Source organism: Caretta caretta, chromosome 24, assembly GCF_965140235.1.
Source record: "Caretta caretta isolate rCarCar2 chromosome 24, rCarCar1.hap1, whole genome shotgun sequence".
In the NCBI taxonomy this organism is placed as follows: Eukaryota; Metazoa; Chordata; order Testudines; family Cheloniidae; genus Caretta; species Caretta caretta.
In genome coordinates this window covers 923,259-935,298 of record NC_134229.1, presented here as the reverse complement: position 1 = coordinate 935,298, position 12,040 = coordinate 923,259, and the positions used below count along the sequence as shown (strand labels likewise).

At 67.2% G+C, this 12,040-nt stretch overlaps 1 protein-coding gene across 5 annotated transcripts in view; it reads left to right on the top strand.

Moving 5' to 3' along the window:
• ZBTB7B (zinc finger and BTB domain containing 7B) overlaps positions 1-12,040 on the top strand; it is a 35,449-nt gene that overhangs the window by 10,168 nt on the left and 13,241 nt on the right. The window contains exon 1 of one of the 5 annotated variants that reach the window (XM_075122773.1): positions 8,510-8,567. The exons of the other annotated variants lie outside the window; for them this stretch is intronic. The gene's annotated coding sequence lies outside the window, so the exon portion shown is untranslated. Of the gene's footprint in view, positions 1-8,509; positions 8,568-12,040 lie in introns of those variants that run through there. 5 annotated transcript variants of the gene reach the window in all.

Sequence of the window (12,040 nt, the reverse complement as noted above, 5' to 3'; positions counted from 1 at the left end):
CCCCCCGGTGCTGGGGGGCAGAGCCCGGGGACCTCCCGCTGCTCAGCACCTGTCCAAGCCAACCTGTGGCCCTGATGCCTCCCTGGTGCCGGCAGGGGCAGCAGCATGGGCTGTCATGCCCCCCTCCCACCCCCCAGGTGCTCAGTGTGCTGCAAGGACCTTAGAGTCCTCTCCTAATTAGTAGTAATTAACCCTGCACATGCTGTGCTGTCGGGTGGGGCCTGACTGAGAGGGGCTGATGAGGAGGAGGTTTGGCAGGAGAAGCATGTGGGACTGCAGAGGGAATGATTCCACCCACCCCTGGGCGGCAGGGCTCAGCAGGGGGCGCTCTCACCTGGCAGGGCTGACCCCGGTGCAGGGCTAGGGGGCGCTGTGCTGCAGGTAGCAGGTGGGGGCTCAGCAGGGGCGCTCTCACCTGGCAGGGCTGACCCCGGTGCAGGGCTAGGGGGCGCTGTGCTGCAGGGAGCAGGTGGGGGCTCAGCAGGGGGCGCTCTCACCTGGCAGGGCTGACCCCGGTGCAGGGCTAGGGGGCGCTGTGCTGCAGGGAGCAGGTGGGGGCTCAGCAGGGGCGCTCTCACCTGGCAGGGCTGACCCCGGTGCAGGGCTAGGGGGCGCTGTGCTGCAGGGAGCAGGTGGGGGCTCAGCAGGGGGCGCTCTCACCTGGCAGGGCTGACCCCGGTGCAGGGCTAGGGGGCGCTGTGCTGCAGGGAGCAGGTGGGGGCTCAGCAGGGGCGCTCTCACCTGGCAGTCAGTGCTGGCCCCATGCCCGGGGGCAGCACTAGGGGGCAGTTGCCCCTTGTGACATTCACTACCCCAGTGCATAATGGCTGCTGCATCCTGCCCAGGGCTGTGAGGAGCGGTTCCCAAGCCCCATGGCTGGGGGGCCAGCACGGCCTGCCCCAGCGTGGCAGCCGGCATTGCGTGGGCTGTGGGAGGGTTGAGCCGGGCGGGGTGGGGCTGGGATCTTGGCAGTGGCCTAGTTCTGAGCTCTATTCCAGGCTGTGGGGCTGTGGGGATTAGCACCGCCCACTCCGGCTGGTGGGGATCAGCGCTGGCCTGGCCACTGGGCTCAGGTGCAGTTGGTGGCCTCAGCAGCTGCCTTGGGGGCGGAAGCCGGGCTATTTTTGTTTTGGGGTGTGGGGGGCACACTGAGGGCCAGCCTGGGCTCCAAGCAGCCGCTGTCCTCCTGGAGTGGCTCAGAGGCTTGGCCTGGTCGTGGTGCTGAGCCCAGCACCCCTGCTGTCTGTAACTCTGGCCCTGTTGTAGCAAGGCTGGGAACCCTGCTGCCCTGCACCCCCATATACGGGGGGATTCTAGGGATGGGGGAGCGGGGCGACACTGGGGGGGGCTGGTGGGCCGGCCTCCCCCGTGAGCTGCAGCGTTGAGCTGGCTGGGGATTTGCCTTGCACCTGATGATGTGCTCGTTCCATGCCGTTGGCACTTGGGGGGAGGAGGGGATCCTTGCTTGCAGGCCCCTGGATGGGGGGTTGTGGTCCCCACTCCTGTGCTCTGGCCATTCAGCGCAGGCTGGGCTGCTCTGCTCTCTGGGTCTTGGGGCTGCTAGTGTCAGAGACCAGAGCAGCCCAGCGCCCAGGTGTGAGGGGCAATGGTGGGCTCTGGGCCAGAGGGGCCTCCTGGGCTGAGATCTGACCCAGCTCACTGCACTGCTCCTGGGCCCCAGCATGGGCCAGCTGGCACTCTGCTCCCACCTGGTGCCAGGCTGGGAGCTGGCACTGCCCGGGGGCCCTGCCCTGCCTGTTCCCACAGCAAGGGGCTGGCCGGCCTCCAGCCAGCTCCCGTGACTGTTTGCACTTGTCTGGGTGGGGAAGCCGCTGAGGGAAGCGGGAGCTGAATGCAGCAGGGGGGTCCTGTCCCCCACGCCAAGGCTGCAGAGCTGGGCGGGACAGAGACCGGGGGGCTGATCCCAGAGGAGAGCATGGCTGCTGCTGGCTCGCTGTGGGCTGAGCCTAGGAGGAATTAACCCTCTAGTCCAGGGCCAGGTGTGGAGGCAGTGGCTAATTGCAGCACTGGGTCTCAGAGCGGGACCCTCCTGAGGCAGCAGCAGCCACCTGGGCTACGAGGTGCCCGTTCCGCCCTCCCGCAAGGGCAGAGCTGGAGGGGCTGCACCGAGCCAGCCTCTTCTGCGTCTCATGCTCTGCAGCTCTTGTGCTCTGTCGCAGAGGTTCCCATGGGGCGGGGGAGCCCTGCTCCATGGTTTGAGCTGGGCTGAGGGCTCTGTAGATTGTAGAGGTGTGGGGGTTCCCCGGCACACTGCCCCCCAGCGCCTGAGTGGGTGGGAGGCAGCTGTGGCTGAACGGGTGTCCCTCTGAAGGCCTCGGGGTGCATACCCCATGGGAGGGTCCCTCTGCGGGGGGTCGGAGGGGCAGCTGCCTGGGTGGCTTTCTCTCCTGGCCCTTGGAGTTGCCCAGTCCTCTCCCCTTGCCCCACATAGCCCCAGGGCTAGTAGGACTGGCTGCCCAGGCTCCCTCTTGCAGTGGGGGTGGGGAGTGGGGGGAATGGGCCTGGTGCTGAGGTTTCTGGATTGTCCCAGGCAGGACAGGCTGAGTGGGCCCCCATCCTGTGGGGGGTGGGGTGGAAGTCTGTGCCCTGCCTCCGGGACTCACGCCCTGAGTTCATCTCCCTCTGGTTTGGGGTTTTTTGCTGTTTAATATTTCCTTCCTGTTCCCCCATCGACTGCGTTTCAGCAACTCCTTCCTTCCGCTACTCCTGCCTCCCACGTGGCCCTGTCCCCCCTCATGCCAACTGCCCCCCAGAGCCACCGCTGGGCTGCGGGGCTTGCCCTGTGGAACGCCTCCCCTTGCAGGGGGGCCAGGTGTGGCTGGGGGTCTCCCCCTCACACGTTGCTCCCCCAGCAGCCACAGCCTGATACAGGGATGTTGTTGCCCCCCCCCCCGCACCATGACGATGCCCACCCGCTTGGCACGCTGCTCCCCAGCCACCCGCAAGGGGTCTGCGCCCTTGGCATGAGCCCCGTGGGGCTGGGGCCTGTCCCATGGGTCAGCACCAGGACCCCTCTGGGGCAACTCATGGAGACGACGAGTCCCAGCATGCAATGCTGCCTGGAGCATCTGGCAGCTTTCTGGGGCCTGCAGTCTGCCTGGGGGTGGGGGTGGGTCTTGATGATTGGGAGTTGAGGGTCCTGCAGGGGAGCAGTTCTCCTGGAGGGGGGGCAGAGCCGGGGGGCAGGCAGAGGAGCTGTTCGGCTGGGGGGGCGGGGCCGGGAGCTGGGGGGGCAGGCAGGGGAGCTGTCTGACTTAGGGGGTGTCCTGTGCGGGGGGGCAGACAGGGGAGCTGTCTGACGCGGGGGGGCAGGGCTGAGGGGGTGTCCTGCTTGTAGGGGGCAGGGCCAGAGGCCTGCGGGGGTCAGGCAGGGGAGCTGTCCTGTGCTGGGGCAGGGGGAGTAGGTTTGAGGATCTGTGCCGCCTTGCTTGTCTGCGTCTGGCAGTGACACCGGTGGGGCCAAAGGTGTGGGGAGTTCAGGGGGTTGGGGGGTGCACAGCCCTAGCTGGCATCCCGGGTCAAATCCCTTGGTGAATAACAGGGATGGACCTCCCTCCCTGGAGTTGGCTGGGCAAGATCTCCCAGCACCTGGGCTGGCCCTTGCCCACTGGTCCCCTTCCTTGGGCTCTTGTAGGGCCCTGGCACTGGCAATGGAGGAACTGTCTTGGTGGGGGGGTGGGACGGACAAACCTGTCCGAATAGGGCCTGCTCCTTGGGGTACTGGGCACCCGCGGCCGTCGCTGGGAGCTGTGGGTGCCCAGGCCGGCTGGGTTGGGGGCTCTGCTGACATTGGCCTTGGGCATCCGTCTGCAATAGAAGGAGCTGTAACCCGCCTTGGGTGGGGGATTCGGGGCAGATGGGGAGCTCGCACCCTGGGGCTGCCAGGGGTGCTGGAAGCAGAGCTGTGGCGGGTGCCGAGGGTGCATTGGGGGGCAGCTGTGGAGTGCGAATGCGTCTGGGGACAAGGGGGGTCTGGGCTGAGGCTGGCATGGTAGGGGTAGTGGGAAGGCAGCTGTCCCTGCCCTGGCTCTGAGCTTGCATTGGGGGGGTCTGGTAGTTGGTTTGCTGGAGTCCACCTGGCTTTGGCCTGGCTTCTGGAGCCCCCCACGGAGCCCCGTCCCTGCCAGTGACAGGGAGCAGTTTGTGGTTTGCTTTGGTGACTGAAAGCAGGAGGTTGCGACACCCCTGGGGGGCGGGGGTGGGACAACCCGGTGACTCACTTGCCACCACCAGGATCCTTCTGACTCAGGGCTGCGTGCGACTCCCTGTGCCCATGCCCCTCCCTGCCCGCCTCGCCCACCTTATCTCCTGCCCTTAGCACCTGGCGCACCTGGAATGGGGGGCTGGCTCAGCTGCAGCCGTTCCCCTCCTTTATGGGGGCAAAGGGCAGGTGTGGAGGGCTGGCAGGCAGGTGCCTGGCGCCCTTCCTCTCGGGGCTGTGCCCACCGGGCGCCCAGAGCCAGCCTCTGCTGCCCCAGGCTGGCTGCTCCGCTCCTGGCTGGCGGCTGGGGCCTGGTGCTCCCCGCAGTGGGACCCTGGGCCGGTGGCTGCTCTGACTGACCCTGCAAGGCCCTGGGCAGGGCTGGGGGGAGGGGCTCCACTCTGCCCCAAGGTGGGGGCTCGGTGCCAGGCTGGCTGGGCAAGGCTCCTGCCCTCCTGTGTGTGGGTGGCACAGGTGATGCTCTGACTCCCGCCTATCGGTTCTGCTCTGCCAGATGGCTGCAGCCAGGAGCCAGAACCCCGTGGCCGGGGTTCAGTCCTGACACCCCTCCAAATGCCTTGCGGGGGCCTGGCACCCATAGCTCCCATTGACTCCAGCAGGGGCACAGAGCACCTCTGGGACCCGGGACCCTTTAAACCCTCTGCAGAAGGAGACCCCAAAGTCAAGGCTGCTTCTATAGATGTTCCCTGGCTGCGTCCCACAGGGCTCGGCTTCTGCACCTGCCTGCTGGGGTGTGGGTCCAGCGTAAGGGGGGGGGCGCTGGGGGGTCATGTGGTGGGGGGCAGTGTGGGAGGGGGTCCTGTGGCATGGAGGAACACTGGGGGGTCAGTGCAGGGTGGGGGGCAGTGGGAGGGTGTCAGTGCTGCATAGAGGAATAGTGGGGGGGTCAGTGTGGCATGGGGGGTAGTGAGGAGGGGGGCAGTGTGGCATGGGGGGCAGTGGGGGGTCGGTGTGCCATGGGGTAGTGAGGTGGGGGGAGCAGTGCCATGGGGGCAGTGGGAGGGTCAGTGTGGCATGGGGGGTAGTGAGTTGGGGGGGTCAGTGTGCCATGGGGGGTAGTGAGGAGGAGGGTCAGTGTGGCATGGGGTAGTGAGGTGGGGGGAGCAGTGCCATGGGGGCAGTGGGAGGGTCAGTGTGGCATGGGGGGTAGTGAGTTGGGGGGGTCAGTGTGCCATGGGGGCAGTGGGAGGGTCAGTGTGGCAGGAGGTAGTGAGGAGGGGGGTCAGTGTGCCATGGGGTAGTGAGGTGGGGGGAGCAGTGCCAGGGGGGCAGTGGGAGGGTCAGTGTGGCATGGGGGGTAGTGAGTTGGGGGGGTCAGTGTGCCATGGGGGCAGTGGGAGGGTCAGTGTGGCAGGAGGTAGTGAGGAGGGGGGTCAGTGTGCCATGGGGTAGTGAGGTGGGGGGAGCAGTGCCAGGGGGGCAGTGGGAGGGTCAGTGTGGCATGGGGGGTAGTGAGTTGGGGGGGTCAGTGTGCCATGGGGGCAGTTGGAGGGTCAGTGTGGCAGGGGGTAGTGAGGAGGGGGGTCAGTGTGCCATGGGGGCAGTGGGAGGGTCAGTGTGGCATGGGGGGTAGTGAGGTGGGGGGGTGTCAGTGTGGCATGGGGGGCAGTGGGGGGTTGGTGTGCCATGGGGTAGTGAGGTGGGGGGAGCAGTGCCATGGGGGGCAGTGCCCTGGCCCCTGCTCTGTAGCCGTGCGGAGCAGCAATGTGATTGTTCTCTGGATTTGCGCTCAGCATGTTCCTCTGGCTGCATTTGTGAAGCACCTGGTGGGTAAGGACTCCCCGCCATGGAGGGGTCTTGGGTGCATCTCTGCTCCCTCCCTGGGGGGGCTGGGTGCCTTTGAGTGCCCTAGATTGCTGCTCCCTTTCCCCCTTTCTGGCTGCCAGGGGCCCCCAGTGCTGCTGGGCAGGGGACCGAGCATTCCTGGGGATTGGCGTGGTGTGAACATGGACTCGGTGGGCAGGGTGGGGAGCTCTGGGGGGCTGTGGGGTGGGGAAACCGGCACTGGCCTGTGGTCCCTCTCACCACCCCACCCCTCTGGCGTGGCCTGTCTCTCTCTGAGAGGCCCCAGCGGGAGGGCCGGTTGCCCCGCCCTGACCAAGCCAGGCTGGGGACTGCGGGTGCTGGGGCAGAGGTCCCTGCTGCTGCTCCTTCTCTCCTGGGTTCCCAGTGCCCGCCCCTGCGACCTGCCATAGCCCCTGGGGATGCCAGCGTTGCCAGAACAGCTGGTGCCCAGCGGGGCGATGCGGCCGCTCCAGGAGTGCTCTCCCCTGCTGCCCGTGTGCCTAGCGGGGCTGTGGGCTGCCCAGGGTGAGGGCCCGGCAAGCGCTGTGGGTGGGGTGCGGGCTGTGGCAGGTGTGTTTGGGCGGGGTGGGGAGGAGATACTGTGAAAAGCCGCAGCTCTGCTAGGGTCACCAATCCTGCAGGATTGTCTTGGAGTCTCCAGGAACTAAAGATTGTGTCATGTGATGAAACCTCCAGGAATCTGTTCAACCAAAGCTGGCAACCGTAGGCTCTGCCCAGGGGATTGGAGCACCCAGCGCCCTGGCAGGGGGCAGTGGCAACAGTGTGTGGGTGTCACGGAGTGTGGGGTAGTCAGCCCTGCACTCCCCACTTCCTGCGGTTTGACTGCGACTCTCAGCCAGCCGGTAAAACAGAAGGTTTATTAGATGACAGGAACACAGTCCAAATCAGAGCTTGTAGGTACAGAGACCAGGACCCCTCAGTCAGGTCCATCTGTGGGGCAGGGAGCTTAGACCCCAGCCCTAGGGCTCCCTCCGTTTCCCCAGACCTCTCCAAACTCAAACCCCCTCCAGTCGTCTCACCCAGCCTCCCCACAGCTCCTCCTCCAGCCTTTGTCCAGCTTCCTGGGGCAAAAGGTGTCACCTGGCGTGTCCCCTGTCCCCCCCCACCCCCCCCCGGGCTCAGATTACAGGCTCAGGTATCATCCCTCCATGCCATTCCATCCCCAATGCAGACAGTCCAGGAAAACTCCCCTGCGACATCCCCAGGTCAATCCTCCCCACTCCCTGCTCGTCACAGTGGGTGCAGATCAGTGGGAGGGGGCTGGCCCCCACCAGCCCCGGGGCATCACCCCTGACGCATAGGAGGAGGAAGGAGTGAAGCTCAGCAAAGGGGGACCTGGCTCCTGGCGGGGGTCTGGGTCTGGGTCTGGCCCAGCTGCTCAGGGCAGGAACAGCGTGCGAGATACAACATGCGCACGGCACCTGCCCCATGCCCTGCCTGGGATCTGGGCCACTTGCTGGCTCTACGGCTTGGCCAGCTCTGCCAGGAGCCTGTCTCACTCACCGCCCTACATGGCGGTGCTTGGCCAGGCTCCCCTGGCTGGGTGCTGGTGGGAGCTTGCTGATCATCCGGGGGTGCTGCTCATCCTGAACACAGTCCCAAGGGGGCTATGCTGGAGCCCCCTGTGGCCTAGACATTCTCCAGCACCTTCCTGCCATGCACATGGGAGCTGGGGGCCTGCAGACAGACACAGGTTGTCTGCCCCTCACCCCCGGGGCACTGGGGGCAACCAAGCTGCCGGCCCCAGTCTTTCTCTGGCATGCGGGGCCAGGTCCCTCTGGGGCTAGGAGGCTGGGGTGGCTCCTGGGGTCGGCCGGCTGGGCAGGTCACGGCACGCAGCGCAGAGCCTGGCTCTGGTGGTGGTGCAGCCCTGCACCCTGGGGCGAGCCCAGGGTTGGAGCCATCCGAGCACAGCTGCCAGCCACTGAGGCTCCCTGCTGGGCCGGGCAGCGCACCCCACCCCAGGGGCTCCCGGGGGGCTGAGCTGGCCGGGATGCGGGGGCTGCAGCTAAGCCAGCAAGTGGAGCCTTATCCCACAGGTAGCAGGGCCCCCATTAGGATGGCAGTGGTGGGCTGGAGCAGGGGACCTGGGGGGAACACCACCCCCATGGCTGGGCTGGGGGCAGCCCTGAGCCCCCTTCCCCATGCGATTGGCCTCTGCACCCCCTGTTCCCATCCCCACAGGGTCTGGCATGTGGGGAGGGGGTTCCCCCGGCTGTGCCTCACCCCGGGTGCTCTGACGTGTTGGCCTGGTGTGCTGGGAATTTCCTCTCTTTCGGGGCGGGGGGGGGGCTGTCCCCCCGTGGCAGGCAGGGCCCCTGGCGCTGCGGCCCGCTGCCAAAGGGTTAATGCCGTGTGTGTTCTGGGGAGCGGGGCTGGGAGGTGCATGACTTGGGGTGTGGGCGTCGACTCCTTTTGAGGTGGGATGGGAGCTGAAGTGTGAGCGGGGAGCGGGGCCAGGTTCACACGGAGCCCAGCCGCCCTGCCGAGAGCTAGCCGCGCAGGGACGCAGCCGAAGGTGAGGGGCCATGGGCGCGGGGGATGCGCTGGCAAGGTTGGCGGGGAGCAGAGGAGTGGGCTTGGCAGCACCCGCAGGGGCGAGCGGAGCGAGGCGTCCGTCTGTGCCCTGGCTGTGCCCGCTTGGCAGGCGCCAGGCGGTGCTGGGATTGTCTGGGGGGCGCTCTCCCCTGGGAGCTCCGTTCCCCCATGGCTTTGGGGTAGGGAGGCTCTGGGGGGCTGTGTGTTGTGGGAAGGGGATGCTGACATCTTGCCCCCCTGCTAGTACGGCAGGTGCCCCTTGCGGAGGTGGGGGGCTGTGCCCTGGCTTCCTCCCGGCGGGTCTGAGCCTCACAATCCCGAACAGACTTGGTCTGCAGCTGCTTGCCTGGGAGGGAAGGGCCAGTTGGGAGCCAAGGCCTGAGAGAGGCGGGACTGGCTTGGGGTCCCAGCGAGAGGCTATGGCAGGGCTGGGAACGGGAGCCAGGTGCCCCCAGGTCTCAGCCCGGTGGCCTAGTGTCAGGCTGTCCCTGCCCCCTCTGGCCGCCGTGCATGCTCTGTGGGGGTTCCGGTGGGGGACGATCCCTTTCTCTGCCGGGGGCTGGATGTGCTGTCCCGGGTCTGCCAGCCCAAAGGGGTCCCCATAGGCTGGAGCGGGACTGAGGCAGTGAGCTGGACCCATCTGCACAAGGTGGGGAGACCCTCAGCGCTTGGGACCCAGCTACACTAGGTCAGCCCGGTGGGGGAGGGGGGAGCATAGGCCTGGGGGAGATGGGGTTGGGACAGCCCTGCCTGGGGGTGGGGGGTAACACAGGCCCAAGGGGTTGGGGATGCAGGTCCTGGGGAAGCCTGGGTTGGACTCGTCCTGTTGGCCAGAGGCCGGGGGAATTGCAGGCCCTGGAGGAGCTGGGGGCAGGCTGGCTCTGGATGTGTGTGTGGTTTGGGGGCCCTGGGGCAGCTGGAGACAGGTTGGCCCTGTGTGTGGGTGGGTGGGTGGGAAGGGTGGCGGGGGGGGCAGTGTGCAGGCCATGGAGGAGTTGGGGGCAGGTTGGCTCTGGGGGAGCCGGAGACAGATTGGCCCTGTGGGGGGATGTGTGCAGGCCCTGGGGGAGTCGGGGTTGGGCAGGCCCTGTTGGCACGGGGGGAGTTTGCAGGCTCTGGGGGAGCTGGGCCACCTAGTCTCTCTGTTCGGCACCGTGGAGCAGAGTGGAGGCCCCGGGCGCTATGGTGGGGATGGTGCTCGATCTGAGGGGTTGGATGTCCCCCACTTGTGGAGCTGCCCCACATCTAGGGGCCTGCTCCTGATGCCCTGGCTCTGCCTGGGTGATGGGTGGCTGGAGGCACCGGGAGGGTGAGCGTCAGTCCTGGATCAGCCTGGTCTCCCTGTCTCTGCCCCCCTTGGGTGCCTCTCGCCTGAGCCCTGCATTTGGGGGTGGGCTGGGGTTTAACATGCATTGGGGGCCTGGCTCCAGGGGGCCTTGCTGCCTGGCCTCCCCTGCAGCCTGCTAGACAGCAGGCATGGCCGTGGGGGTGACGGGGTTCCCCCTTCCTTGTTACTGGGCCTGGGGTGGGATTGCTCTGGCATCTGACCCAGGCAGGATGTGTCTGGCCCGGCCTGGTGGGGGTGGGGGGTTGCCCTGGCTCCTTGGGGCAGTGGCAGGTGTCTGCAGGGACCGCGCGTCCCACACACCACCCCAGCCCATTAGAGGATTAGGGAAAGACGTGAGTTCTCGCCGCTGGGGCTGGGGGTGACCCCGTGGCTTTGCTCTGTGTGTGTGTGTGGGGGGGGTCCGTGGTCCCATTGCTGTGCCCTGTATATGTGTGTGGGGGGGTGTCCTTGGCCCTGTCGCTGTGCCTGGGGGGTGGGGTCCGTGGCCCCATCGTTGAGCCCTGTATGTGTGTGTGGGGTCCGTGGTCCCGATGCTGTGCCCTGTGGGGGGAGGGAGGCCCGTGGTCCCGTTGCTGCGCTGTGTGTGTGTGTGGGGGGGTCCATGGTCCCATCACTGTGCGCTGAGGGGGGGAGTGTCTGTGGTCCTGTCGCTGTGCCGTGTGTGTGTGTGGGGGGGGTCTGTGGTCCCGTCGCTGTGCCCGGGGGGGGGGGGTCTGTGGTCCCGTTGCTGTGCTGTGTGTGGGGGGGGTCTGTGGTCCCGTTGCTGTGCCGTGTGTGTGTGGGGGGGGTCTGTGGTCCTGTTGCTGTGCCGTGTGTGTGTGTGGGGGGGTCCGTGGCCCCATGCCCTGTGTGGGGGGAGGGAGGCCCGTGGTCCTGTCACTGTGCTGTGTGTGTGTGGGGGGGTCCATGGTCCCATCACTGTGCCCTGTGGGGGGGTCTGTGGTCCTGTCGCTGTGCCGTGTTTGTGTGTGGGGGGGTCCGTGGTCCCATTGCTGTGCCCTGGTGAGGGGGTGGTCTGTGGCCCCATCACTGAGCCCTGTGTGTGTGTGTGTGTGGGGTCCGTGGTCCCGATGCTGTGCCCTGTGGGGGGAGGGAGGCCCGTGGTCCCGTCGCTGCGCTGTGTGTGTGTGGGGGGGGTCCGTGGTCCCATCACTGTGCGCTGAGGGGGGGGGTCTGTGGTCCCGTCGCTGTGCCGTGTGTGTGTGGGGGGGGGGTGTCTTTGGCCCCGTGCCTGGGGGGCAGGGTCCGTGGCCCCATCACTGAGCCCTGAGTGTGTGTGTGTGGGGGGTCCGTGGTCCTGATGCTGTGCCCTATGGGGGGAGGGAGGCCCGTGGTCCTGTCGCTGCGCTGTGTGTGTGTGGGGGGGGGGTCCGTGGTCCCGTCGCTGTGCCCTGTGGGGGGTCTGTGGTCCTGTTGCTGTGCTGTGTGTGTGGGGGGGTCTGTGGTCCTGTTGCTGTGCTGTGTGTGGGGGGGGGGTCCGTGGTCCCATCGCTGTGCCCTGGGGGGGTCCGTGGTCCTGTCGCTGTGCTGTGTGTGTGTGGGGGGTCCGTGGTCCTATCGCTGTGCCCGGTGGGGGTCTGTGGTCCTGTTGCTGTGCTGTGTGTGTGGGGGGGTCTGTGGTCCTGTTGCTGTGCTGTGTGTGTGTGTGGGGGGGGGTCCGTGGTCCCATCGCTGTGCCCTGGGGGGGTCCGTGGTCCCATCGCTGTGCCGTGTGTGTGTGGGGGGGGGGTCTGTGGTCCCATCGCTGTGCCCTGGGGGGGGTCCGTGGTCCTGTCGCTGTGCTGTGTGTGTGGGGGGGGTCCGTGGTCCTATCGCTGTGCCCGGTGGGGGTCTGTGGTCCTGTTGCTGTGCTGTGTGTGTGTGTGTGGGGTGTCCGTGGTTCCGTCGCTGTGCCGTGTGTGTGTGTGTGGGGTCTGTGGTCCCATCGCTGTGCCCGGGGGGGGGGTGTCTGTGGTCCTGTCACTGTGCCGTGTGTGTGTGGGGGGGGGTCCGTGGTCCCGTCGCTGTGCCGTGTGTGTGTGGGGGGGTCTGTGGTCCCATCGCTGTGCCCTGGGGGGGGGTGTCTGTGGTCCCGTCGCTGTGCCGTGTGTGTGTGTGTTGGGGGT